Source organism: Suricata suricatta, chromosome 2 (assembly GCF_006229205.1).
Source record: "Suricata suricatta isolate VVHF042 chromosome 2, meerkat_22Aug2017_6uvM2_HiC, whole genome shotgun sequence".
In the NCBI taxonomy this organism is placed as follows: domain Eukaryota; kingdom Metazoa; phylum Chordata; class Mammalia; order Carnivora; family Herpestidae; genus Suricata; species Suricata suricatta.
In genome coordinates this window covers 10,716,480-10,741,065 of record NC_043701.1, presented here as the reverse complement: position 1 = coordinate 10,741,065, position 24,586 = coordinate 10,716,480, and the positions used below count along the sequence as shown (strand labels likewise).

The 24,586-nt window shown below is 39.7% G+C and overlaps 1 long non-coding RNA gene across 1 annotated transcript; it reads left to right on the top strand.

Moving 5' to 3' along the window:
- Nucleotides 1-5,005: 5,005 nt before the first annotated feature.
- LOC115304724 lies at nucleotides 5,006-22,583 on the top strand. The gene is made up of 3 exons (XR_003914581.1): nucleotides 5,006-5,054; nucleotides 21,968-22,157; nucleotides 22,520-22,583. It is a non-coding gene; the product is annotated as an uncharacterized LOC115304724 (long non-coding RNA).
- The last annotated feature ends 2,003 nt before the right edge of the window (nucleotides 22,584-24,586 follow it).

Here is a 24,586-nt window from a genome sequence, read left to right as displayed (position 1 = left end):
TACAATTACAAATTATTAAGAAATTATTTGATTCAGCACCTGCTCTTCCATCATCCATCCTTTCCCCTTCAATGCCTGAACTGATACTACTCATGTCAGTACGATTATCACCACATCGCCATCAGTCCGGGCTCTTGGCTATTGTGAGGTCTGCATCTGCATAGGTGGTCTGTGGTCGAAGGGCACTACGGAGAATTCTCTTTGGCTAAGACCTAAAATGGGGTTTCTGAGATTGTGTCTAAACTCCTAACTGAGTTAATTTGGTATAAGCAAATGGTAGCATAGGTGTTAGCTGTTTGGGGATCTAGCAAGCATTAAGGGTTGTGGGCCAGCAGATCTGGGATGGTTTCCCAAGTGGGACAGAGGTAGCAATGTCCTCAACAATCCCATCCTGGATGTTTTGTGGGGAGTCAGTCTTGGCGGCAGAGACTAGAGACTGACTGCTCTTTAGTTCCCCCAACACTTTTTGTGAATAGCCAGTTCCCTTATTTCATACATTTCTGCTTCACATAGCTAGAGTGCTTTCTGTTATCTGCACATCAACTATACCTCATACAATTATTGTCTTCTGACGTAACTGATAGTGCTGTTTTGTACTGAATTTCACATTTCCCTTCTAGATTTACAATATGTCTGTGTTTGTTTGTATCCTCTAGTGGATGAGCACAAAATAAGTGAGGAATAAACAGATATCATCTAACATCCTCTTTGTTGAAGGAAATGTTGCCCTCATTAGCCATCTATTCTTCTGACCTCAATGTTCTCCTTCCTCTCCAATCTGCTTTCACTCCCCCTGGCTGTCGTTCTCAGCACGCCATCTCAAATACAAGCAACTAGTCCAAGTTTAGGATTTGGCAGTTTTCCATTCTATGCCACAGTGATTTTCAGTTGTCCTGCTTTTTTATCTGATTTTCTTCCTACTAACAGTAGGCTTTCTGATCAGACATGCCACACACCCACAGAAAGGTATAGATGAGCCCACTCTTGGTTCACAGATTTGTCAATGGCCAAGGGGGCCATACTTTGAACTGTAGCCAATATAATGTGCCAATGTCACCAGGAATGGAAACCTTCCATTAGAACAGTTAAAAATAGAATGACTTGTACTATTTTCAACATCTTTCACCTAAACACAAATACTGTTTCCAAAGATCTTTTCTCTTGTCTTTGAAGTAAGAGGCATTAGGTAAGATTCTTTGCAAATTTTACAAACTTTCAGGACAGAAGCTTAGGATGTTAACAATGTACAATCACAGACAAAGGGGAGCAAAGGTCAAAAGCCCAGATCTCCCTGGGTCTGTTCTTAGTTCATGGGATCTCTCTAGAGAGAAAACATGCTTCTTCCATAGGTGGAGTGTGGAAGCTAAGTATGTTGGGGTATAATTAGCAACATCAATTGCTATACCCAGAGAAACAGTAAGATAACAATGGACAAATGTGGAATATATTCCTCAGGAGATAAAGGAATCAAGATAAAATGCAAGCCTGCCTGCCTTTAGAGAATAAACATACAAAAGAAAATGACTCTCGTAATGGAAATGATTTACTGTTTGCTCCTGGAACATATTTTCATTTCTTGATGCAATAGAGAAGTGGTTATAAATATATTTCCTTTTAAAACCAAACATAAAGAAAAGTGAATATTTTCTGAGATAATTCAAATAAATCAATCATAATGGCACAGTCTTGTAAGACTCTGACATGCATGCATTGAAAAACCAGAAGTAGTGAATGGGGGATAAAAACAACCAACTAGTGGCTGACACATTGTTTGTTTTTATTGTGTGAACTGGGACAGACCATCAAAACTCTCTGAAACCCAGATTCTTCATATGTAAACAAATAGTATGGCCTGCTTGGCCTCCCTTCTGTGATGGTTATGAGGATTAACTGACATGATTCAAAAGACTTTGATTGCTTAAGATCTGGGCCAGTGTAAGATCTAAGCAGGCCAAACCTGGGTACAGTTTATGTCAGGGAACTACCTGGAAAGTCTGTGTAGATCTCCAAAACCATCCAGTACAGATGGTGCTGCACATGCCACAATCTGGAAGCCTCCAGATAGAAGGGCTGTTTATTATTTCTCATAAGTGTCTGGGTGAGAGAAAGAGTGGAAGTAGGATTTCTTCACAAATTCTATTAAATTGTGTTTCAAAGAGCAGATGGGAATCATTAACGTTGCCTTGACCTCTTTGTGAGGTCAATGCATGAGCTAAGCAAAGTAGAGGGTGCAGATCAGATCAATGTAGGGCTCAGCCTCAACAGAAGGAAGATGATATTCATGCAGCAGTGTAATAGATAAATGCACACAGAAGAGAATCACTTGTAAAGGGAGCCACATAAAGCAAGGTGGACATTTTGAGTAAGCCTGCTTGGGGACAGGCGATGAGCATGTAGATTCTGGTAGTCAGTTTTAGCAGCTTACTTGAAGACCAAGCCTCAGGATTCAGTTACGACCAACCAAACCCATAACGGAGTCCATCAAATCAATAATAAAATGTATCTTTAAAACAAAATATAAAAACTTGTAACCTTCATAGACAGGACCAGATAATGGACAGTACACTAGTACAGACAAAAAGCATATGTAATATACATAATGTAGTGGGTTGGACAGTGGCTCCCAGAAAGATTTGTTCCATCCACAATCTGGAACTTGTGATTGTAAACTTATTCAGAAAAAGGGCCTTCATAATGTAATTAAGTTAAGGATTTCCAATTGAGACCATCTTGGATTATCTGTATGGGTCCTACCGATGACAAGTTTAAGACAGAGAAGTCTTAAATGACAAATAATAGGACAGAGAAGGGGCAAAGGCAGAGGAGAAGACCGTGTGAACATCGAGGTAGCTTGGATGTAAGCTTCTGCTAGCCAAAGGACACTTGCAGCCAACAGAAACTGGCAAGTAAGGACAGAGTCTCTTCTTGGACTTTCAAAGGAAGCACAGGTCTGCTGACACTTTGATCTTGGACTTGTGGCCTCCAGCATTATAAGAAAGTAAATTTGTTTTAAGTTATTACCAGGTTTGCTCTAATTTGTTATGGTGGCCCCAGAAAACCAATATTGATACCAATTTGGGTGGGGGGAAAGATGAAAAGTGTCGTAACCAATGTTGGTGGAGATTTGAAATGTTAAATAGGATGGTTACAAAATCCTTCACTGAGGAAGTGACAGAGCAAATATGCAAAGAAGTTAGGGAGCAAGACGTGTGGCTACATGGGCAAAAAAAAACCATTCCAGACAGAAGACTCTGTTCGCAGGAGCAAGGAGCAGTTTGGAGCTGGTTGCTCAAAACCACAAATGTGCTACTCCATTTTAGTTGCCTAGAACCCTCATATACCTCAGGGCGCCTGGGTGGCTCAGTAGGTTAAGCGTTTGGCCTTGGCTCAGGTCATGATCTCACAGTTAGTGGGTTTGAGCCCCATGGTGGGCTCTGTGCTGACCGCTCAGAGCCTGAGCCTGTCTTCAGATTCTGTGTCTCCCTCTCTCTGACCCTCCCCTGCCCATGCTCTCTCTCTCTGTTTCTCAAAACTAAGTAAAAAACATAGAAAAATAAAAATAGAACCCTCATATACCTCATTCCCCAAGATATACTTTCTAAAATGTTTGTGCTTAACAATAACAAATCCTCCCCCATGATGGCCCCACCACCACTGAATGGAGACAACTCAATTCTCAGTGGATACCTCAAGTTGAAGGTCTAGGATGATGAGGTAATAAGAAATCCTCTCTGTGTGTACATAGCTTTTGTTGTTTTTTTCTTTTTTTTTTTTTAACTATTTCAGATCAGGGGTACCTGGGTGATTCAGTGGGTGAAGCATCTGACTCTGCGTTTCCGCCCAGATCATGATCTCATGGTTCTTGAGTTTGAGCCCTGCACTGAGCTCTGTCCTGACAGTGTGGAGCCTGCTTGGGATTTTTTCTCTCCCTCTCTCTGCCCTTCCTCTGCTCATTCTCTCTCTCTCAAAATAAATAAATAGAGGCGCCTGGATGGCTCATTTGGTTAAGCATCCGGGCTTTGGCTCAGGTCATGATCTCACAATTGGTGGGTTCGAGCCCCACGTTGGACTCTGTGCTGACAGCTCAGAGCCTGGAACCTGCTTCGACTTCTATGTCTTCCTCTCTTTCTGGCCCTCCCCTGCTCATGCTGTCTTTCTCTGTCTCTCAAAAATAAATAAAAACATTTAAAAAAAATTTTAAATAAGTTAACTAAAATTTTTTTATTAAAAATTATCTTAGATCAGAAAACACCAAAAATATCAGTTTCTTGATTTTTTTGATATTATGCAGACACTTTTCTAATAAGTCTGCTTGATCCTAATGTGACGTTCTTGGAGAATATTGCTGTATGCTTGACAGCTAACAACTTACAACAGACAAAGGTACAGAGTTTAGAGCCCCAGAGGGTAGAGGTCAACTTGCAGACACTGACGGGATGTTATAATTTTGCAGCCTCCTTAGGGAAGTTAAACCAAAGCTCAAATGTAAAAAATTCACCAGGCTTATATCCAACTTAGTCACTATGTAGCTACTCTTTTACCGATAGACTGTTTGCATTTCTGTTCTTCAGTGCTGTTAGAACAACCTCATTTGTCCTCTGTCTGCTGTTTCTCTCACGAGCAGGGTAATGCTGGTGTAAGTCAGGGGCGCCTGGGTGGCTCAGACAGTTAAGTGTCCGACTTTGGTTCAGGTCATGATCTCATGGTTCATGGGTTTGAACCCCATGTTGGCCTCTGTGCTGACAGCTCAGAGCCTGGAGCCTGCTTCTGATTCTGTGCCTCCCTCTCTCTCTGACCCTCCCCTGCTCACGCTGTCTGTTTCTCTCTCTCTAAAATAAATAAAAACATTAATAAATTTTTTAAATACTGGCATAGGTCTGTTATTTGTCAGAGACTAGATTTGGGCCAGGGGCCAGGTGGGGCAAATGGTGAATATGCCGCATTATGATGCTGTGTGAGGGGGGATTGGTTCGGAATCAGCCATCTTGGAAGATCTAGGCGGAAGCAGCATTTTGCACAAAGCTGGCATGTGAAGAGGAAGCCAGTCATGACAAGTAAGCCATCGTGACTGAAAAGTGCAGGCTCTGGGGCCAAACAACCTGGCTTGTAGCTGGTTCCATTTGTGGAAACTTGGGCAAAATGATAGTACCTGTTTCATTGTCTAATTTAGCAGATTAAATAAATCAATACAGGGAAAATCCTCAGATTAGTGCTTGGGACAGAGTAACTTCTCAATGAAGCACTTACTTTATTTTGACTTAGGGCAAAAGTTTTATAGGCTGAAGGAATGCTGACTGCAGAAATCTGTAGCGAGAGCCAGAGTACCTGGAAAGAGAGTAATGTTCTTTTTTAAAGAAGGCCAAATAAAGCTGGCACAAAGTCAGACCTGTGAACTATTCATTCCAAAGTAGACATTTATGCCTTTGTGTGGAAATAATTAATGGGATGTTTAGCGCAATGTGGTTTATAATAGAAAAATTGGAAAAGGAAACCCCAGAGTGTTAAAAAATAGTTAGTTAGATGGAGTAAAATATGGCTAATCCTTATGATGGAAAATATTGTAGCTAAACAAGAAATGACAAGGAAAAGTGGCTCATGTTAACAAAAAAAAGTTTATAAATACAAATTACAAAAATGATGTGCATGAGGCTCCTTTGTGTGGCATGTGCGTTCTTGCATGGAAAGAGAAAAGGAGGCAGAATTAATCAGCTTGGGGATGCAGAGGAGAAAAAAGGTTGGTCAAATATTAATCAAACGGGGGCACCTGGGTGGCTCAGTTGGTTGAGTGTCTGACTCTTGATCTTGGCTCAGGTCATGATCTCAGGGTCGAGGGATTGAGCCCCATGTCTGGCTCCAAGCTGAATGTGGAGCCTCCCTCTCCCTCTGCTTCTCCTCTGCTCATGTGCTCGCTCTCTCTCGCTCTCTCTCTCTCTCGCTCTCTCGCTCGCTTTCTCACAAAATAAATCACACACTAAAAATTAATCAAGTGAAGGTTTAAGAGCCCAGCAGTATTTGAGAGAACTGAGGAGGCTGTTATGTTTTGAAATTGCTGCTTCTCACGTGCTGCACTAATCTTGTATCAAGATCAGTGAATAGTAAATGTATACAGAACGATTTTGCTGTTTTACTTCTGTTCACTGCCAGATTCCTCTGAGGTCCAGGAGCATCTGTGGATTGGGCCGGTTATGACCGTGTAAGTCTGTGCACAGAGAAATGTTACATTGCAGCATAAAATTTAGGTTAAGACTTGTGACGTATGACCGAGTGCACACAAAGGTTGTCTCTGGTGGATCTGATATTAAAAATGTTGAAGCCTCAAACAGCGGTGCAAATCTGGATCAGAGCAACTTCATCAACCTCGCCTTTTGCTGGGAAGGTTGTCATGGTAACAGTAGGGCTCAGAAGCAAGAGCCAGCTAAAGCAGATATTAAAACTCTACATGAAATGTATTTAATGCTTGGAATGTTTCCCTTTTGATTCACGGTTAGCCTGAGACATTGAACAATACCATGTCTGCTGAGACCAGGTGGTCAGTAATAATCTAGTAGGAAAAACATCTGGAGGTACAGATACAGAATTTAAGAAGTGTTTGTCTAGGACTGTATGGATTCCAAGATTTTGTATTTTTTCCTCCTCACCTGGTCCTCCTTGTCCTTTTCCCCTTACCTCATATATTCTACTTTCTTTTCCTGAGTAAAATGATGTATTGCTTGTTTCTATGATAAATAGTCCCCCTAAATTACAATGCTGCTGTGCTTCTGTTATACTTCTCTTTTTTAAAAGAAAAAAGTTGGGGCGCCTGGGTGGCTCAGTCGGTTAAGCCTCCGGCTTTGGCTCGGGTCAGATCTCACGGTCGTGGGTTCGAGCCCCGCGTCAGGCTCTGTGCTGACGGCTAGCTCAGAGCCTGGAGCCTGCTTCCAGTTCTGTGTCTCCTCTCTCTGCCCCTCCCCCTCTCATGCTCTGTCTCTCTCAGTATCAAAAATAAATTTTAAAAAAATTTTTTAAAAAGTTTATTTTGAGAGAGAGAGAGAGCAAGCACATGCATAACCGGCGGAGGGGCACAGAGAGAGGGAGACAGAATCCAAAGCAGGTTCTGGGCTCTAAACTGTCAGCAGAGACCCTAACGCAGGGCTTGAACTCACAAACCGTGAGATCATGACCTGAGCCGAAGTTGGATGCTTAACTGACTGAGCCACCCAGGTACCCCTGTCATACTCCTTTTAAAAACCCTTCAGTGTTCCATCCACTGTCTGCAAGGACGTGGTCCTTAGCTCGAGCAGCAGCTGTCGGTGATGTGCTCCTGGCTCTGCTTCCTGCCTCAGCACCTGCTTCTCCAGCGTCTTTGCCTGGGACTCCCACCTGGCACTTAGTGTTCTCAAGCTTCTCGTAGTTTCTACAATATGAATGCTGTTTCAGGCACCCCACCTTTGCTCTGGCGATGTCCTGGGCTTACAGCACCTTCTTTCTCCAGCTTTATATGATTAATATTGTTGGTTTTTTCCCCCCTTTCTTTTAATTCAGCTTAGGCGTCATCTCCTTCTGGAAGATTACTGCCTACTGGCTCCCTTTCCTGCATGAGTCACAATCATCTGCACCATATTCTCTTCTCTGAGCTCAGAGGAGCAGAATCGTGTCTTTTTCAACCTCTGTGTCCCCCAGAGTCTACCACTGCACCTGCGATGTAGTTGGTGTTCGATGGACATTGTTCATCTCAGCTGAACTGAAGTAAGGGAGAGTTTGTGTTTCTGAGAAAAATGAACTAAGACGTTTCCGGGAACCAGGCATGGTGTTCCTCCCCAACTATTCAAAACATCTTTAGAAGGTTTCTCTGGAATCCCAAAGATCCATACATCCCGTAGCTGTTACTAACTGTCCCAACAAAGACCAGGCTGTGCGTTGTTGGCATTAGAGGGGGCTCCAATCATAACGCGTATCCACCAGATCTCGGAGCTTTTTAAATCCTCAGCCAACACGTAGCATGGTACGAGAACGGAAATTGGGAACAGCTGCTGTTGCTGAGCAGACGCACTGGGTTTACTGAGAGAAGCCATCGTGAATGCGTCTGGAAGTCAAGAGGTTTGAATTAGCCGTTTTCAAATTCCTTCATAACCCACGTGAGCAAAACTGACTCCAGTTTTCTCCAGTTATTATCTTCGTTCTCATTTATCTTGCCCTCCAGTTCACTCCTTCACCACCTTCCCTGCCTGCTAAGCTTGGTCACTGTTGTTCCCATTCACCTTGAAGCTGTCATAACCCCTCACGTGAATGTGCGGGTGCACTCCTTCACCTGTTCTCATCAAATGGCTCTGTAGTTTTTAAAGTCACTTTATTGAAGAATAATTGATGTTTAAAGAGCTGTGTGTGATTAATGCATACAACTCAATGATCTTGGGGAGGAGTGTACATGTGAAAGCATGTCACCACTGTCAAGGTCATAGACATGGCATCACTTCCTAAAGCTTCCTCCCATCCTCTTTATTATTGCTATTATTATTAATCATTGTTATTTTTTGTGGCAGGAGTGTTGGGCATAGTGTCTATCCTCTCAAAAACAAAGTATACGATGTGGTGTTGTTAGCTATGGGCGCTGAGCTGTGTAATCTCCAGAATTTATTTTTGTTGCATAACTAAAATTTCATTCCCTTGGACTATCACCCCCCTTCCCCTCCTCCTGGCCCTTGTCAATTGCCATCTATTCTCTGTTTCTGTGAGTTTGTCTGTTTTGGATTTCATACATAGGTGAGATCATGCAGTCTTTCTGTGAGCAGACGTAACTTGAAAACACAGCGCTGATCATGAAACTGTGGGAAAGTCCTCAATTTTGTTTCATTATCTGCTGCATGAAGTCTAAAGACCTTAGTCTAAAATGTAATATCCTCCCCTCTCTGCTTCAGCATGCTTTTTATTTTATGACACAACAAATTGAACCCATGACCCAAAATTAATCTAAAATACCCCAATTCCCTTGAAGACCAATGCCAATTTCTGTAGCTGGAAGTTGTATCTGCACCCTCTGAATGTTCTCAATTTTTAACTTGTATTGTGGTTTTTACATTTTTTATGTCTCATTTTCCTTTTAGGAGCATCCATGCATGGTTTGCCTTTGTGTGCTCTCAAATAACGCTCCTATCATGCTCAGTAAATATTTGCTTAGTAAGGTATTTGGGGTTGATTTCATAAACATGACTCCAACTGTGTCCTCCAGGATATGTATTAAGCCATTTATTACTAAACATATGACCAGTTTTAAAAGTGGGAAGGGCACCGGAGTGGCTCATTCAGTTAAGCAACAGACTCTTACTTTTAGCTTGGGTCTTGATCTCATGGTTCTTGAGATTGAGCCCTGTGTTGGGCTCTGAGCTGATAGTGTGGAGCCTGCTTGGGATTCTCTCTCTTCCTCTCTCTCTCTCTCTCTCTCTGTCCTTCTCCCTCATGTGTGTGTGCATGTACTCTCTCTTTCAAAATAAAATTAGCAAACTTTAAAAAAAAGTGGAAAAAAATCTATGATTTACTATAATTTCTTTCATGAATTATAACTGCTGTGCCCCATAGGCCACCTGTTCTGATCATTTGTTTCTCTAACTCACTTTTTAAAATGGTCAGTTTCTTCAAGAAATGTTTATTTGGTGTTGGTACCATCTAGTGGGAAATAGGAGTAATGCTCATCCACCAAGTTGGCTTTGGAGAGCTAGACCAGCTTGAAGATCATCGGGTCTAATACTCTTTATTCTACAAATAATAAACAGATTTTCAAAATTTAAGCTGTTTCTCACAGTCTCCATAAAGCTGAATATCTATTATATGAAATGAACTTACGTGAGATGCTAAGCATCGTAAAACATGCTTCTTACCTCACATATTTAACCACCAACACAGGACGACGTAAGACATGAATATGTAAAAGGTGACAATAAGAATATTTAAATTATTCAATATAAGTGAAAACTGCTTGGTAGAGTGTACAAAAATCTCTGTAAGTATTAGAAGAATAGGAAAAATGTGCTAAGAGCACAGTGAATTAAAAAATAAGGTTTCTAGAAGCGCTGAATCCTGAAAGCTGTGTAAACGAATATTTGTACAATGAGGGGGAACAAGGAAGGAACATTTAGTGTGATGAAAAGTATAGAACAAAGACCTACTTAGGGGACACTGAACGTAAGAACAAAAAGAGGTGATAATTGAACATTAACTTCTTTGAGTGACAGGGAGCCTGGTGCATATAAAATAGAAAGAAGTGTTTTAGATCATTTTGCTGTGAGAAGGGAAACAATAAATCAATAACTCGAATCACTAAATTGAGTCAATCTTGTGAACGTACTCAAAGGCAAAATCTTTGAGTTTAGAATTTAACTTCTTTTAAATAACAGTGGTTAGATTAAAAAAAATTATATACAATGAGTAAATTAAAAAGACAAATATCCTAATATATATGAAAGAGCACTTGTTGCTTAGAATATGATTCACTACAGGATAATACGTTGATTCAAAAGTGCTGCCTTTCAAACAACCTAAAGGGAGGCAAACAGAGTGTGTTTTGGTGAATTGTTAGATGATCCCCAAAGTAACCTGATGACAGACACTGATGTTGAAGACACAGGTGCAGAGTGGGAATAAAATTGGGCATGAATATATGACAATGTACAAGGACCCAGAGGGCATCATGCGAAGTGAAATACGCCAGATGAAGAAAGCCAACTAGCATATGACTTCACTCACATGTAGCATGTAAAGACAAATGAATAAATAAGCAAAAAAACCAGAATCAGACCTATAGACAGAGGACAAACTGATGGTTTGTCAGAGGGCAAGAAGGTGGGGAATGGGGGAAATGGGTGAAGGGGAGTGGAAGCCAAAGCTTCCCATTATGGAATGACTGAGTCATGGGAATAAAAGGCACAGCAGAGGGAATATAGTCAACGGCATTGTAAGGTGACAGGTGGTGTAGCACAATGTGTAAACTCGCTACCATGTTGTACATCTGAAACTAATGTAACATTGTGTGTCAACTATACTCAAATTCTTAAAAAATGGGGCGTGAAATTGAGTTGAAGTCATATTGTATCTAAAGCATTCAATATTATTGAATATTATATGTGACTCAAATAAGTATAATTTAGTGAATCAATTAGATAGAAACATGAAAAGAAAGGAAAGGATAACTAAGCTAGGTTTGCCTTCATTTTGTATTATTGGTATTTCTTAAAAATTTTGGTGATTTCCTATATGTTCTGGATTCCTCACATTTCTACAACATAGGTTCCTTTTATAACCAGAAAAACACATGATTTCAAAACCGAACATAGTGAAAGGCTCTTTGCATTTCATTAAAAAAATATGCATTTACCATAATGAGGAGTATATGGTAAAACTATCTCCTTTGATTCCTCGTGTCTTGGGAATGGATTTGGCTTTCTGGGAGATAGAATGGTACACAGTGAAAGACTATGTCTTTCTCTCATGCATTTAGTGGTTTCAGTACATTTATTGTGAATTCCATTTTTGCATTACCTATTTGAGATATCATTTTCATCACAAACACATTCCAATATCTATTTGTTTCTTTACAATCCTTTTATTCGGATCCACTGACACGTCTCTCTGGCCATGCATGTGGCCTCTTTGTCTGGTTTTGGTATCTAGGTGATACTGGCCCTCATAACTTTTTTATAGACTTTTTCTGGTGATTCATGCTTTTTGCTTTTCCATATGATTTTAGCATTACTCTATCCAGTTAGAAAATAAATCCTATTGCCACGTGGGGAATTCACTATATTTATTGACTTGCTTAGCAGAATTGGTGAATTTCTGATACTTGGTCTTGCTGTTCAAGAATATCATACGTTCTTCCATTTGATTAATTTTGTTGCACTAAGAAGGACTTTAAAGTTTCTTTGACCTAGTGTTTGCACATTATGTTAAATTTTAAAGATACTTTGGAATTTTAGTTTTCCTATTTTGTTAGTATTTTCTATTTTTTGAATTGTTTAGAAAATAATGCCTATGTTAGTTCTACTTTTTGATATTATTTTCTTTGAAGCTTGATATATGGTCTTTTTTCCCTTTTCTTTTCTTTTTCTTTCTTTTGCTTTTCTTTCTCTTTTTTTTTTTTTTTTTTGAGAATGTCTATTGGCATTTGAGAGTGCTGAATCCTAATCACTAGACCACCAGGGAGGATCTATTGGCATTTGAAAGAAGGTTTATTTTTTCAGGATTCAGAATCTGTGAAATATTAATTAGATCTACTTTATTAGTTATGCTATTTTTAGTCCTTTAAATCTTACATTTTTCAAAGAGCTGGTAAGAACTGAGAAAGATGAATTAATGTCTCCCACTCTTCTGGGTTTTTTTTTTTTTTTCTATCTCTCCTTGAATAGCCTCCAGGTTTTGCTTTATGAAGGTTGATCATATTTCATTTGAAGTTACATAGTTATATCTTCTGTGTTAATTACATTATTGTTATTGGCACCCTTACATCACTTAATGCTTTTTTTGGTCTGAATGAAATCTTGTCTGATAATAATATTGCTTTACGTTTGTCTGTGTTTGCCCTGTTTGCCATTTCCTATATTTTTCTCCTAAATATTCTGAGTCTCTTTGCTTTAACTCTGTTTTTTGTGAACAGCATAGGATTGAGCTTTTTTTTTTTTTAAATTCAGTGTTTAAGTTCAATATGTCAGTTTAAGTCTATTTACATTTACCATTATTACTCAAATGGTCTGGATTCTATCATCTGACTTTATGTTAAGCTTGGGATATTTATAAATTTATATAACTCTGTTGTATATTTTATATTTTTGTATACTTTTCTTTAAAAGATTTTTAATGTTTATTTAGTTTTGAGAGAGACAGAGTGAGAGTGAGACAGGGAGAGGCAGCGAGAGAGGGAGACACAGAATCCGAAGCAGGCTCCAGGCTCCACGCTGTCAGCATAGAGCCAGACATGGGGCTTGAACTCACAAACTGTGCAATCATGACCTGAGTCAAAGTTGGAGGCTCAATTAACTGAGCCACTCAGGCAACCCTTTGTACTTTTCTATTAAAAATGAGGAGAATTACGGTTTCATTCTGGAGGTTATGATTCATATCTATGATTTTCTATAACATTTTTAATCTTCTCCTTGACATTGAATTTAAGATACTGCTGCAGGTAACCAATTACCTCGTCTGGACAGTAATGAAATTTGTCTCTGCACTCCTAATCCAGCTTTCTTTCTCTCTCCTCAACACCTGACTTACAAAGTCATATTATTATCCTTCTTGGTAATTACTTTCCTCAATGAAATGTACTTAAATCTCTTTCGCTTAGTTTGTCAGATTTAAGTAAAGCACTTGTTGCCAGATCTTAAAGATGAGGAATTCAACATTACGTAACCTACTATCCTTTCTTCCTCTCAACTTTTGTTACTTATAATGTTTCCACAGGGCATGTTTTAAGGTTTAAATCCTGCTCTACCACCTGAGTCCTCAGATTTATATTCATCAGAGTCCTGCAGTTAAAAAAGGTTCAAAGCTCATTGCCCATCCTTTTGCTGTAGATTTTCTAGGACTGATATTCTTTAAATTCCTTTTATTTCTACACTATTTGTACCTTTGCCTTTGCATAGCTGTTTGGTTGGGTATAAAATTTGGATGGTACTTTCTTTCCTGGAGAATTGCGTATGTGTTGCTTTACAAACTTTAGCATTGAATATTATTGTGGAAATGTATAAGTTGAGGGGCACCTGGGTGGCTCCGTCAGTTAAGCATCTGGCTTCAGCTCAGGTCATAATCTCATGGTTTGTGAGTCTGAGCCCCACACTGGACTCTGCTGTCAGCACAGGGCCTACCTCAAACCTCTGTTCCCCTCTCTCTCTGCCCCTCCCCCACCTGCTCTCTGTCCATCTCGAAACAAACAAACAAACAAATAAATGTATAAGTCCAGAATGATTCTTCTTGCTTTGTAAATAGCTTTTTTGGGGGCGAGGGAAAGGGGTGGTTAACTAACCACATGATCATTTATCTTTTTAATCTAGTGACATTACTAGATTATATCCTTATTTGTATCAGTTTCTCAGGGACACAGTTTACCTTTTCAATCTCTAGATTCATGCCTTTTTAAAATCTCAGGAATATTTTTGAATTATAGTTTAAAATATGTATTTTTATTTAGATTTTCTAAAAAATGAATGTATTAGGTCTCATATGCCTGTTTTCCATATTTTTCATTTTACTCCTAATTCATTTTAATTTTGAATTTCCATTTGATTATATTTGCTTTTACTATTTATTTGTTCAGTATTTCTTGGTATGTTTCCAGCTGTACCTCTATTTTCTTTCTCCCCTACTAATCCCAAATTCAGTTTTGGAATATTTTTACGAAGTTTTTCATTTCTATTTTAAGCTTTGTATTTTCATACGTTATCTCCTTCCACTACACCCACGTACTGTTCCTAGATTCTGGATTCTTGGAAAAGTCTTTTTTTAATTTATTTTATTTTTTTAATGTTTTGTGTGTGTGATTTTTTTTTCTGAGAGACAGAGAGAGACAGCGCCAGCAGGGGAGGGTCAGAGATAGAGGGAGACACAGAACAGAAGCAGGTTCCAGGCTCTGAGCCAGCTGTCAGCACAGAGTCCGATGTGGGGCTCGAACCCACAAACTGTGATATCATGACCTGAGCCGAAGCTGGACGCTTAACCGACTGAGCCACCCAGGCACCCCTCTTGCAAAAGTCTTAAGTCTCTGCAAAGTCTTCTTGTTTTATAAAGAAAAGGGTTTCGTTAATGTTTTAAAAAATATTTATGAGAAATATTTGTTACCTGTTATGTGGGAAAATTTCGTTTGAGTGTTCTCTCTCAGCCGTTAACTTTCTAGTTTCCTTTCCTTTTTCTTGCAGAATATCTTCAAAGATGCAGTCAGTCCTCATGCTTTGTAGATTCTGTATTTGTAAGTTTGTCCACTTGGTACAATTTGTTTGTAACCTCAAATCAACACGTGGGATGCTTTCATCGTGGGGCAGGGTCCAGTGCAGTGTGGGAGATTCTTCACAGCCCCCCACCCCCGTGTGCCTGCTTCCCGCTGCACTGGCTGATACTCTGTCTTCTAGCTTCAGCTCTCATCTCGTAAACTAATGTCCTTTGCATGGTCTAGTTGCTGCCACATTTTTCACATTTCAGTGCTTTTTGTTGATGACTTTGCCAGTTCCCTGGTGTAATGTAATGCTGAAATACCGTCTAGTGTTTCTAAGTACAAAGAGATTGTGATGTGTTTTATGGAGAAAATAACCATAAATTTGGCTGATGAAGGTTAGGTAATCTTCTTTGGGCATGATTTATAGTGCTGTTGGCCATGAGTCCAATGTTAATGTACAGTACATTACATCCAGAAAAAGGAAGAGGAAATGTGCCCATCGGTACATGAGAACTCTCCAGAAAGTGTATAATGAACCATAGTGCATAATGAAACTATGGCAGAGATAGAAAAGTAGCTGATTTGTGCATTAGTGAGATGACAACTGAGTTTTAAAAAGCATAATGGACAGTATTGTTATGAGGCCAAAGAAATTTATGATCATGTTACCCCACAACAGGAAAATGTTCAACACTTCTTAAATCCTTCTCAGCTAGGCTGGGTGGGTCACATTTTTATAAAGGTAATCATCATGGGAAATGTTAATCTGGCAGGCAAGACGTCCTATAATGGGATGGCTGTGGAAGAATTTCAAAAATATTTGCTATTATACAAGAAAAGGTTTGTGGCAAAGAACAGGTTTTCAGTGCTGATGAGATCGGCTTGTTTTGCAAAGATGTTGGTAAAGTGCCTCATAGGCTCCAATGGCATTTTGATTAATTAAACTTTTGTGACCATTAATTTAAAAAAAAGTATTTATTGTTTGCAGATTCCGCCACCTGGGTGGCTCAGTTGGCTAAATGTGGGACCTCAGCTCAGGTCATGATCTCCTGGTTCATGAGTTTCAGCTCCACGTGGGGCTCTGTGCTGACAGCTCAGAGCCTGAAGCCTGTCTTCAGATTCTGTATCTCCCTCTCTCTCTCTGACCCTCCCCTGCTCACGCTGTCTGTCTCTCTCAAAAATAAGTAAACATGAAATTTTTTTAATCTTGTGACCAAAGGATTGCAAGAACCTAGCTCTCCCACTAGAAGCAATAGATCTGTATTTGTTAATTCAGTGCTCAAAGTAATTTATGGAATGTAACAGCTATCCTCTCCTGCTTCCCTTTGGCTATCTTTGAAGCAGATGAATCTTTCTTAGATAAGCAAAGGAAGAGCCAAACCCAGCAGTAATTTCCCTTATGATCCAGAGTAATAAAGTTGGTTCCTGTCATTTGTGGTAGTTATGCTTTATCAAGTTGCTATGAACCCTGAATTAACAAATACTGAACTCCTGCTCCTATGGGAAAAACAGAGTTAGGTATCTTTTTTGACTTGCTTTAAAATTATTTTTAAAAAAACATTTTTATAGCCGTTTTAGGTTGAGGGCAACATTGAGCAGAAGCTACAGAAATTTCCCATATATTCCCTGTCTCAATGCATTGCATAGCCTCCCCCATTATCAAATTCCTCACTGGTGTTACACATTTGTTGTAACTGATGAGCTTACATTGAAATATCATCATCAGCCAAAGTCCATAGTTTGTATTACAGTTCACTCTTGGTGTAGTGCATTCTATGGGCTTGGACAAATTTATGATGACTTGTACCCACTGTGATGGTGTCATACAGAATATTTTCACTGCCTTGAAAATCCTCTGTGTTCCACCTATTCATCCTTCCCTGCTTAACCTCTGGCAACCACTGATTTAAAAATTTTTTTTTAAATGTTTTATTTATTTTTGAGAGAGAAAGAGACACAGCATGAGCAGGGGAGGGTCAGAGAGAGAGAGAGGGAGACACAGAATCTGAAGACAGGGTCCAGGCTCTGAACTAGCTGTCAGCACAGAGCCGGATGCCGGGCTCAATTCATGAACCCTGAGATCATCACCTGAGCCGAAGTCAGATGCCTAAGAGACTAAGCCACCCAGGCGCCCATAGAAAATGGGCTTGAATACAAGGGAGCACTTTCTCCATTGGTTAGAAAAGAGAAAAGCATGGGTGTGGATCCAGGGACATCAGAGTGTTTTGTGTTGGGCAGTCAAAGGGTTTCAATGTAATGACTTGTGTTTTGTGAAAAGGAGATAAAAACATCTGTCAAATGTGACATGGGATGTTGGTGAGTTGGGCAGGTGGTGTGAGGTTGGAAAAGAGTATAAAATGCTTAAAATATTAGTGTGGAGAATTAAAAGATTGCTGGGCAGGATCAGTGGTTTCGATGGGGCTGGATTTTATGGATTTTATTGGAAATCACTTCTCTAGCTATGTCATTTTTTTCAGGAGTGAGATGGGAATGGCTGTAAGACAGTGTGATTGATCCAAGGATGGTGTACACTCCTGACAATATCAGTGAAATGACAAGAGAATTAAGCTTATTTATCAAAAATATTCTCTATTGGGATACGTGGGTAGCTCAGTCAGTTGAACATCGAACTCTTGATTTCAGCTCAGGTCATGATCCCAGGGTTGTGGGATCAAGCCCCACATTGGGGACCCTGCTTAAGATTCTCTCTCTCTCTATCCCTCTTCTCTGCTCATGCTCTCACTCTCTAAAACTTTTTTTAAAAAGTAAAAAATATTCGTTATTGACGGAACAGGGAATCTAAGCATGGTAAGAAAAGAAGTGAAAACTATTAGAAGATCATGTAGGAGGGGGTGGGGGTGGGAAGACTAGAGGTTCTGTGAGGTCAACCATCCAGAACCGGAAGTGGACTTCACTGAATAGAAAGCTGATGAGTGGATTTAATATTTAGGGTGTCAACCCTAAAAACAAAATAGCCAATTACTTTACAAACAAAGTGAATTTATTCAAGAGTAGCAGAGGAATTGCCATGGGGGACAAGCAAACTATGGAGAACCACAAGCAAATCCCAAAAGACAAAGGGAAGGTCAGATTTTACTAGGCTTTCAGTGGAAACTAGGGGCGGGGGGTGTGTTTTGAACATAAGTTCATTGAAGAAGAACAAGAGTCGGAGATGGTGATGGTGTCTCATTGGCTGTAGGAGGTGGTCAACGCCTTGTTTTGGGGGCAGGGAGGGATCTTCCTATCTTTTCTTTAAAGGCAGGAGATAAAATTCCTTTGTGAAAAGTGCCCTCTCTGGTCAAGGTAAGATTCCTCTTCTTCCTGCTGGTGGGCGGGCCACAAGGAGTGGAATGTGCCTGAGAGCGCCCCCTTCAGGGCTCCTCCTACTCCATTTCCAATGAGGTTCCTTTACTCATTTCACAGAGTGTGAGGATGGCAACGGGGTAGAAAGGGGACACAATAGAAGGGCACACATTGCCCAAGGCAAGAGGGGCCACCCTTCTAATACCCTTAACATTCCTAAGGGCAGGCCTAAGGCTAGTTACACCCTATGTGAGGGTCCTGGGTCCTGGGTCTACTCTGATTGGTTAACACTCTAAATGTTGTAATTGGATAAACCTATGAATATTGTGTAATAATAATTGGATCACTGTACCTATGTCACAATTTCCTGTAACTCCCCCTTCCCAAACTCATAAAAGCCCTGCCCCACCTTTGTTCGGGGCTCTCAGCATGGATCCACCACGCCAGTAAAGTCTGTGAGCCCGAGTCTAGGCCCCGGCCAGCCTAAACCCGTAATAAAACCCTTTGCTTTTGCATGCGTGACTCGGTCTCCCTGCTGGTTTCTGGTTTTGGGGGACGATAAAGAAATCTTGGGTATAACAGTAAGGGCAATTAATGGCCCACATTGTGCTGCTTTATTTTTTCTTTTTTCATCATAGTAGTCTGATTCTAAAATACCAGCTTGGCAAAATTATTAAGCTTTAGCTTAAATGACTGACTTAAAATTAGCTGAAGCTGAATGAGCTGAGTTTTATTAAACTCAGGAGTTCCCTATGAGAAGAGAGACTGACAAATGGGGGAAGAGAAGGAGGGAAGGTGGCATGAGGGCATTCGAACGGGCTGATTGGGAAAGGTGTGCTCATTCGAACAACTGCCCTTTGGGGGTAGAATTTCTTAGTTTGTACATTAGTTTGATTATTTTTTTATAAATAGGATGTGGCTAGAGATGATACTGTTAACAAGATGATTTGATGGCTTCCTCTGTGACAAATATGTGGTCTGTTTTGGATAATTTAAAAAGTTTTAAAATGTTTATTTATTTTTGAGAGAGAGAGAGAAAGAGACAGACAGACAGTATGAGTGGGGAGGGGCAGAGAGAGAGGTAGACACAGAATCTGAGCCTCCCTGCTCTCTGACTCTTTATTGGGTTTGGCTCATTGGAAACAAAGACAAGAGACTAGGAAAAGTAGGAGAGTGAGGTCTAGTATTTATTCATTTCCTGTTGGGTCGGCTTGGACTGGTTCAACTGACTTAAGATTCCACTTTCTCTTAGCCACTGTTTCTACACATTCCTCTTTTGCTCCAGGTTCTAATAACTGACTTAAGATTCCAGCTTCTATTAGCCATTCTTTCTACATATTCTTCTTTCTCTCCAGGTTCAATCTCCTTTTCTCCTTTAGGCTTAGAGTTTGTAAAGAAGTTTTATTACCAGCCCAGGACCTTGCATTATCCTGGGATCTTGTACTTGCCCTTTGGGTTCCCTACACCCTGCACATAGTGTTGTAAGTAGTTCTTTCATTAAATTTTCTTCAAATTACCAAATTGAAGTGAGCCATCTGTTTCTGACTGAAACTCCAGGTGGTACATGTATATGTGTTGCCTTCCTTCCTTCTCTCCCTCCCAGGAATCAGACCTGAATCAAATGGCTTTCCAAACCTTTACGAGATCCCTCCCCATTTTGTCTCATTGTATTTCCCCAATATATACCGTGCACAATTAATCATGTCATGGTATTGGCCCTTGGAGGACCCAGACAAACATTATAACTTACTAACCCCAAGCATTCCCCATGCCTTGGGCCTCAGTTAAGTCTTACAGAAGAAGTGAGAGGGTTGAATAACTTAGCATCAATTTGGCATTAATTGAGAAAAATTCTCTTGTATTAATGTATCACCAAAGGTGTCTAAGTGGACTGTGCCAAGGAGATGATGGAATTAGATCTGGGATTAACAGCGACTGGGACAGACATGCTAGAAGCAGGAAATGTTAAAATAGGAATAATGTTACTTTGAGGAAATTCTAGCTTATACCCTTTATTATCATGTCTTCAGTTAATGTTTCCATGTTTTGTCTTCCTTGCTATTGCCATGGAATCAAAATACAGGGTGGTTGTTTGGGCGGCTGACCTAGGGAGACTATGCTTGAGTTCATGCTGGACTCTCTCAGCAGAAAAACGAACAAACCCTTGGGATCAGTTTTAAATTTGGGGTCTGTCACTTCTATGACCTTGGATGAGTTATTTAACCTGACTGAACTTGCTTCTTCTTTTATATATAGAAAAGTAATATTCACTTATAAAAATTATTTTGATGATTGGCAGTAATTCATATAAAGCTCTTACAACTGAGCCTGGAATATATTGGCAGTTATTTGGTTTATTATTCTCTTATTTAAATGTGTGAAGAGGAAAAAGAGCTCAATCCATTGATAAAATGCTTGGAACTCCAGTCTCCAAGGAGTCTGTCTCCACACCTCACTTAAATCCTAACTCTGAGGTCCCACAGGGAAGCGACCAGGATATTTTCCCAAAAGGCTATGTGCCACATGATCTCTGGAGCACTTGCCTGCGGGGAACACTGCTCTGTAATTAATAGAGACAAGGTCTAATGAACTCCACAAGGATATTTTTCCTGACACTTACTTTTTAGATCCTGAAATAGTTTCTATTCCTTTGAGATCAATTAAAAAGTTTTTTTTTCATATTTGCCAAAATACCTGAGGCAAACTTTCCAGCTGCGTCTTTTTAATGAGTTTTCTAAATGACTCCATGAGGTTCTTCTGTGAACTAACTGAAGTTGCGGGAGCTCTCTGGGAGCAAAGGCAAGAAGACTTCTGAGAAACCCTAAAGGTGATTTCCCTGGGCAGGCTCAGAGGTGCAAACACCTTTCAACTTAAAATCTTTCTGGACTTTTTCACTCAGGTAGGGAGGAGGAGGCAAGGGAGAGTATGCCAGAAGGCTTTTATAAGTCTTTGATAGGTGAGGCTCTTACATTTGGGTTCATATTTGAGTTCAGCCTTTGGGCTTCTCAGCTATGTCCCGTTGGCGAGCAACTGAAGGAGCCAGGCTTCAGTGAGGAACATAAATACACTCTCAGCAACCTCATCCCCAGACTCAGGCCTGCAAGTCTTTAATTAACCTGATGGATGTGTCAGACCTTTCCCTCATCCCCAGGAATCAGCGCAGGAAGAATGTGTGTATATTCTTATACATGCGCAAACCAGATTGGATATTCGATGGAACTAATTAATCCATTCATGATGAAAAACATTTAATGCAAACCCTTATAGAAGTAAGTTTGGGTTCATGAAGCCAAGTAATGGAATAGACTGGTATTTATTGTTGAAGTGACCAATTTTGGGGTCTTTGATCTTGAATTCACATGGGTTTTTATACTTATCATCGATCAAACATCCCAGTTAAGCAGGTTTGGGCCTAAGGTAAATGTAAACCCAGAATGGATTCAATTCATTATAGACAGTCCAGGCAGAAGAGACATTGACAGGGTACCTCTGATGGAATTTAATAAAGAATCTTCACATCGTGATTTAACAGTAAACAATCCCCCCATTTATTAAATAACCCCTGAAAAAAACATAAGCCAGCAATCTACTAATAGTATAAAGATTTTTTCTGAATATGCTAGGGCAGTTTTCTCATCTAAAAATTTAGATAAATTCAATTTATTTTTAAGGAAATTCTTAGAGTGAAGAATTAGTTGACAGAAATAGACAATTTTACGTGATGAGTGGTCTCTTAGAAGGATTGATCATACATGGTTATCTCTTCTCCCTTCCCAGATACTACTGAAATGGCAACAGAGCACAACGTATAATGCACAAGAGCATATAGAATGGCAGAGGAGATATAAGTGAATAAGAGGAACTGTAGCATTTTTTAAACATGGAAAGCACAGGGAGGAGTGAAACCTAATTTATCAGACAAGAAGCTATCAACCAATGAGCATGCAGAAGGTGAAACAAACAAGAGGTAAGACACATTAAGGCCCCTGAGAAGCTGCAGACTTACATAGACTAGCAACAGTGGACCCTGGGCTACACAAAAGGGGGAAAACAGGGGAATAAGATGAAAATCTGTTATTACAGTGGTTGGGTCTTCTGATTCTGCACCATCCTACACAGCTAGGCAACAACTCAACCTAGGCAGGAAGCTTGGAAACTAATTCTTTGGAGAAATTGAGGGTAAGAAGTCCTAGATTCTGGGACCCCAGATGAAGCAGAAGCCTGGGAGACTTGGGTCTAAAGATGGAGGAATTAAATGAAAGTCTGAGCACTGAATGGTAAGAGCGTGTGCCCGATTACTCTCCTTGCACACCAATCTCTTACACTCAGGTGAATTCTGCCCCTCTTGCTTGCAAGTGGATACAAGATTGAAGAACTCATTGGATAAGCCAGACAGTCCAGGAGAGATTCATATTTGAGGGAATCTCAACACAATGGATTGGATAGCTGGACCATCCTATCACCTTAAATAAAGCTACACATCTGAGTTTCCAATGAAAGACAAATACAGGAAAAAAAAAACCCGAAGAGCAGTGAAAACAAAGATAATAATGAAAAGAATAAAACTATAAAATGAAATAATTAGACATTCCCATCTTTCCCACCTTGTTTTCCTAGAAAAAGAAATCGGCAATTGGTCAGTTGCATGGGTATGGGTGGGGTCATCATGCAGGGATCTGGGCATGTGCTGGAGGCTCTCCAGAATGCAGAGAATAGACAGAACATCGTTGGGGGATTGGATGCATTGAACAAAGAAGTAGTTGACTGAGCAAATAAGCAGACATTTTGAGAACTTTCTCACAACTGGGAAAAGTATTCACAACCATAGAACGGTGATAGGCTAGAAGCCCCCAAGGAGTAAGATCGGAACTGGAACAAGCAGTATGAAATCACTTTGTTTTTTAGACAACTTTATTGAGGAATAGTTTACACACAGTAAATGTATCTATTTTAAGGATCAAGTCCATTGTGACAAATCAACACAGTCGAGATATAGATCATTTCCGTCCTGCAAAAAATTCTCCTGGTGTCCCTTTACAGTGGATTTATGCCCCCCTCACCCTCTGCTCTAGGCAATCACGGATATGCCACTGTAGATTTCTGTCACTATAGATTAGTTTTGTCTGCACAACTTCGTTTGAATGCAATCATACAGAATATATTCTTTTCTGTCTAGCTTCTTTTACTTAACATATTTTTGTGACTCGCCCCTGTTAATAATGCATGTATCAGCAGTCCATTTACTTTCATTGAGTAGTATTCCACTGTATGGATATACCATTCAGCTGTTGGTTGGCCTTTGGATTGTTTTTGCTATTTATTTTAAAGTAGCTCCAAACAGTTTTACACATATTTTTGAACATATTCTTTCATTCTCTTTGGAAAATACCTAAAAGTGTTTACTTTACCACATAGAAGTATATGTTTTAGTTTATATGGCACTGAAAAATTGTTTTTCCATTTCCCATTCCTACCAGTAATATATGAGAATTCCATTTGATTAACATCTTCTTCACATTGGGCTTTAGGTTTTTAACCAGGGGCACTGGGTTGGCTATCGAACTCTTGATACTGGCTCAGGTTATGATCTCTCGGTTCATGGGACTGAGCCCCATGTGAAGCTCGGTGCTGACAGTGTGGATCCCGGTTAGGGTTCTTTCTCTCCTTCTGTCTCTGCCTCATCCCTGCTCCCACACACATACTCTATTCTCAAAATAAATGAATAAATTAAAAAAAATAAATTTTTAACCATTTTAATGGGTGTATTGTGATGTCTTGTTTTAATATGTATTTCTCTGATGGCTAATGATGTTGAATATTTTTAAATGTGTTATTGATCTTTTGTATATCTTCATCAGTGGAGAATCTGTTCAAACCATTAGTTCATTTATTATTTGGGTTATTTGTCTCCTTATTAAATTTAAGAGGATTTTATATATTCTTGACAGAAGTCTTTTGTCAGAAATATGCATTGTGAATATTTTATTCAATTCTGTAATTTGTCCTTTTGTTTTTTTAATGGTGCCTTTCAAAGAACCAAAGTTTTTAATTTTGATGAAGTGCAAGTTATGTTTTAGTGGTCATATTTTAAAAATGTATATATAAATATAGAAATAGTTATAGAGGTATATTTATACACGGGTGTGTGTAAATATGAAAACGTGTAAATGCATTTCTTTCCCACTCCCGTTTGCTGGTCTCCTTACAAACACTGACACTCTGCTAATAGTGGGCACATTGAGAACCCAGATATTGGTTTAATAACTCTTTACCACTAAAGGGAACAGGGCTTCCTGAAAAAATGGCTAATTCCAGAGTAAGATAAAGGGAAAAAAAAGTACAAGAGGAGCCTGTAACATCTTTTACAAGAGAAAATAAGAAAATACTAAAAAAAAA